The sequence below is a fragment of the Microtus ochrogaster genome, linkage group LG4, assembly GCF_000317375.1.
Source record: "Microtus ochrogaster isolate Prairie Vole_2 linkage group LG4, MicOch1.0, whole genome shotgun sequence".
In the NCBI taxonomy this organism is placed as follows: domain Eukaryota; kingdom Metazoa; phylum Chordata; class Mammalia; order Rodentia; family Cricetidae; genus Microtus; species Microtus ochrogaster.
The window spans coordinates 7198034-7203525 of record NC_022030.1 but is presented as its reverse complement, the minus strand read 5'-3'; the positions used below and the strand labels follow the sequence as shown (position 1 = coordinate 7203525).

Here is a 5492-nt window from a genome sequence, read left to right as displayed (position 1 = left end):
ATTAGAGAGGGGCTGATCGGGATGTGAGAATTAGCCTGTAAGGGCTAGAGTTAATAGGCCAAGCAGTGTTTAAAAGAATACAGTTTGTGTGTTGTTATTTCGGGTAAAGCTAGCCGGTGGCAGGAGCTGGGTGGCGGAATGCAACCCGCAGCTCCCTTCAACACCTAAGAATAATAGGTATAGAAGAAAAAGTCCAACTCAAAAGCACAGAAAATATATTAAACAAAATCATAGAAGAAAACTTTCCCAACCTAAAGAAAGATATCTATATGAAGCTTACAGAACACCAAATAGACTGGATCAAAAAAAAAGTTCCCTCACCACATAATAATCAAAACACTAATCATAGAGAATAAAGAAAGAATATTAAGAGCTGCAAAGGAAAAAGGCCAAGTAACTTATAAAGGCAGACTTATTAGAATTTCACATGACTTCTCAATGGAAACAAAGAAAGCCAGAAGATCCTGGTCAAGAGTTATACAGAAATTAAGAGGTCATGGATGCCAGCCTTGACTACTATACCCAGCAAAACTTTCAATCACCATAGACAGACAAAACAAGATATTCCATGACGGAATCAGATTTAACCAATACCTAGCCACAAACCCAGCCCTACACAAAGAACTTGAAGGAAAACTCCAAACCATGGAAGTTGGCTTCATCCACAAAATCACAGACAATAGATGATCTCACAGCAGCAAATCCCAAAGAAGGGGAAAACACACACTGTATCATCACCAACAATGAAAACTAAAATAACAGGAACAAGCAATTATTGGTCATTAATATCCCTTAATATAAAAGGACTCAACTCACATATAAAAAGACACAGGCTAACAGACTGGATACAAAAGCAGAATCCATCCTTCTGCTGCATACAAGAAATACACCTCAACCTCAAAGACAGACATTACCTCAGAATATAGGGTTGGGAAAAGATTTTCCAATCGAATGAACCTAAGAAACAAGCTAACCTAATAGCTAACAAAATAGACTTCAAACAAAAATCAATCAAAAGAGACAAAGAAGGACATTTCATATTAGTCACAGGAAAAAATCCATCAAGAGGAAATCTCAATACTAAACATCTATGCTCCAAACACAAGGGCACCCTCATATGTAAAAGAAAAGCTTCTAAAGCTTAAATCATACATTAAACCCCACACACTAATAGTGGGAGACTTCAACACCCTACTCTCAACACTGGACAGGTCTGTCAGACAGAAAATTAACAAAGAAATAAGGGAACTAACAGATGTTATGACTCAAATGGACTTAACAGGCATCTATAGAACATTCCATCCAAACATAAAAGAATATACCTTCTTCTTAGCATCTCATGGAACCTTCTCAAAATTGACCACATACTAGGTATCAAAGCAAATCTCCACAGATACAAAAAAATTAGAAGAACCCCATGTATCTTATTGGATCACCATGGTGTAGAATTAGAATTCAACAGCAACACTAATTTTAGAAAGCCCACAGACACATAGAAATTAAACAATGCTCACCTGAATCATCAATGGGTCAAGGAAGAAATAAAGAAAGAAATTAAAGACTTCCTAAAATTCAATGAAAATAACCACACAACATACCAAAATTTATGTGACACAATGAAAGCAGTGTTAAGAGAAAAGTTCATAGCATTAAATGCCTACATAAAGAAACTGAAAAAATTGCAGACGTGTATGACAAACTTTAAATCTTTGAAAAAAAAGAAACTGAAGAAGACACTAGAAAATGGAAAGAGCTCCCATGTTCTTGGGTAAGTCAGAATTAACATAGTAAAAATGCCAATCTTACCAAAAGCAACCTACAAATTCAATGCAATGCCCATCAAAATCCCAGCAAAATTCTTCCCAGACCTTGAAAGAACAATACTCCAATTCATATGGAAAACAAACCCCAGATACCCAAAACAATCCTGTACAATAAAGGAACTTCTGTGGCATCACAATCCCTGACTTCAAACTCTACTACAGAGCTACAGTACTGAAAACAGCCTGGTATTGGCATAAAAACACAGGAGAACCAATGGAACTGAATCAAAAACTCAGATATCAATCCACACACTTACGAACAACAAAGAAGCAAAAATTATAAAATGGAAAAAAGAAAGCATATTCAACAAATAGTGCTGGCATAATTGGATATCAACATGTAGAAGAATGAAAACAGATCCACATCTATTGCCATGCACAAGACTCAAGTCCAAATAATGACATCTTGAAATCTGAGGGCTAATGGATGGATCTAGGAAACATCATATTGAGTGAGGTAACCCAGACACAGAAAGACAAATATAATATGTACTCACTCATAACTGGCTTTTAAACATAAAGAAAACCAGCCTACAATTCACAACCCCAGAGAACCTAGACAATAAAGAGGACCCTAAGAGAGACATACATGAATCTAATCTACATGGGAAGTAGAAAAAGACAAGATCTCCTGAGTAAATTGGGAGTGTGGGGACCATGGGAGAGGATAAAAGAGGAGAGAAGAGAAAGGGAGGGGAGGGGAAAAATATATAGCTCAATAAAAACAATAAAAAAAATCCTGATGAGAGGAAGAATTGTGGAAGAAATGTGTAAAGATTCCTAAATCTGCACCTGGCTTATACTCTGTGAAAGCATCACTGAGCATTCAAAAGATCAGCAGAGATGCTGCAGAGCACAAAGGCCAGAGTTCTAAAGATAAATTAGTACAGAAAGGGAACTTCAGTTATGTAAGTGGGTATATTACAGGCCAAGTGTCCCAGACCGAACAACAGACAAGGGCTCTCCCATTTTGACATAATGAGGATAAAGGAAGAAAGAGGAAATGCAAGGACTGTGTGAATCATGATCAAACAGAAAAAAAATCAAAGAAAAAGTGTCTTAAGTGACAGTAACTAAGCTAGTTAACAAGCGAAGACAGAGTATTTCCCAGCAATTGTCCTGAAAGAGCACCCTAGACATTTATTTGTCAGGCTTGAAGCCATTAAAGAGAAGATCTTACACTCTGTTGAGAAGAAAGGTGGTGTAAGAACACCTTTGGACCTATTTTTTTCAGATCTTTAAGAGTGGAGACACTAAAAAGAACAAGGATTATAAATATGACTCACACGATCCTGAGAGAACAATCAGCGAGGTGCCATCATTGCTAGATCACAAGACATTGAGTATTGAGTAGCTCTGGAAGGACACTAAGAGGTGAGAGGCACTTTCTAAGAGAATAAAATATGAACAAAGGGGAAAATTGTACTGACTTGCAATCAATGGATTCAAGAAAGGTAATTAAGAGACATCAAAACTCTCAACAATGGTGAACATGCCAAACTTTCCATAACTACAAATTCTTTGCAGCCCCTCACAGCTGGAGTGCACAGAGTGGTACGTGACTGCCAAGGCTAGTCCCAAGATGCCTTGCAGCTTTTGTAATTTCTTGGAAGAACACTATGGCTAAATGAAACTGGGCTTCTCCAAAGGACTCATGGCCCATATGGCAACTGGCACTGCCAGACAGAAGTGAATAAGGTCACCACAGGTCACCCTGCTCTATCTAAGCTGCCAGCTGTCAGGAATCATATGAGGGCCCCAGGTGAGACCAACACAAGAACTGATGGGCCCAAATGGCTGACTCAAACCTGTGAGCAAACAGAACAATTGTTTTAAGCCATTAACTGTAGAGTGGTTTAACCAGCAAGAGAAATGTTAAAATGAGGGGGGTAGTGAGGGAGGGAGAGAGAGAAACAGGCACTTCTGTTTCTAGGGTCTCATGTCTGGCACATCTGAACTGTGGGTTACAAGTTAAAGATCCTGCTTCTCCACTCCTAGCTGCTCTCAACAGGAACTATACTTCCTTAATATAAATGGAATCTGGTTAATCAAAGGTTATTGACACATGTCAATTGCCAGGCTACAGAGAATAGGTGGCTTTGCAATAAAATCTTATTGTTGTCGTTGATTAATAAACCTCCTGTCACTTTTAATAACCTGGTCTATGAGAGCTCTTTTCAGGCAGACGTGAGGAGCCACCACAACCAAGGACACAGAGGAGCTGCAGGTGACACTGCGTTCCTGGCCTGGGTCTCACAGAGAACAGGAAGTAAAACTAGGTAACAATGGATATTCAATGTACATTTGTATCTGATCCTTTGGTATTGCCTCGTTTCAATGGTATATTACAGCCTTTTCAAAATTAGAATAGCAAGTAACTGCAATTATCTTTATTTCTGTCTTTTCAAGACAGGGTTTCTCTGTGTAGCCCTGGCTGTCCTGGAACTCGCTTTGTAGACCAGGCTGGCCTTGAGCTCACAGAGACCCACCTGCCTCTGCCTCCCAAGAGCTGGGATTAAAGGCGTGCGCCACCACTACCCAGCGCAATTACCTTCTTTAAAAATATTAATAATAATGTTTCTCAGAAAAGGAGCTGGGTCATTAAAGGAGTATTATATTTACACTAAAGACAATTCCATTCCATTTTCTTTCTTTTTTTTTTTTTGATAGGCTATTAAGTCAGTTTAAAACAATTATTTTAGTGGTAACTTAAATGTCTGAAAGTGTCTCGGGACTATTTTAAACTTAGAATCCTATCATTAAGTTCCTAAAATAAAATAAGGCTATGTGCTTACTTCAAGTTGGGTGTACAGTGGTGAAAAGGGGGATTTTCTTTTTTAACTTTAAAATTCAGTACAAAAGCCACTCTTCCACCAGCCTCGAGCCCCACCCATTGCGGTTTCTTGCCTATACCCTTTCAGCCTATGCTCGATGCCCCTCAATCCTCAGCATGTGATGGTGTCCCGACCTGACCTTACAATTCCTCACGCTCAAACAATAGGATTTCTAATGAACTCTCAAGCTCTCAAGAGGACAGAAGAGGAAAAATACAAAGTTTATTAAGTAAAACAGAACTTCTCTTCTGCTTTCTTCTCCATCGGAAGCCTCCCATTGGGCCTGGAGTGTGGGGATGGGTGAGAGTCCACAGAGAACCCATCCGCCAGTTGTCTGATGGCTTAGTGCTGCAGCCAGGACCACAGGCCCCCGACTCCCGCCAAGCTCTGGGGAAAGAGCACCCCATTTCATCTTTCCCTTGTCTTCCTGCTTCAGGAACAGGCCAAAGGAAGTCTACGGCACTTTAGACATGGCATCTTGAGGGAAGGTTCCTTTTCCTGTCAGAGAAGTCAGACTCTCCCTCCCCACTTTTATTATCCAATATCATCAGTGACAGACAAGACAGACTGCCAGTGACAACTAAAGGAGGCAAGCACCCCAGCGCTGCTCGACAGGCTTTTCAGAGGAGAGCTGCAGCCACTTTCCTGCATGCTCTGTTCCTCACCTCTTAGCACTCATGAAAGTGCAAAGGTCGGGTTAATTGAGTGAGTGCTCCCTGAGGGCCACATGCTCCACAGGAAGCCACCCTGAGGGCCACACTTTCCACATGGAGCCACCCTGAGGGCCACACTTTCCACATGGAGCCACCCTGAGGGCCACACTTTCCACATGGAG

At 40.3% G+C, this 5492-nt stretch overlaps 1 protein-coding gene across 1 annotated transcript in view; it reads right to left on the bottom strand.

Annotated features, from left to right (window-relative positions):
• Pex7 (peroxisomal biogenesis factor 7) overlaps window positions 1-5492 on the bottom strand; it is a 64365-nt gene that overhangs the window by 10250 nt on the left and 48623 nt on the right. The window lies entirely within an intron of this gene.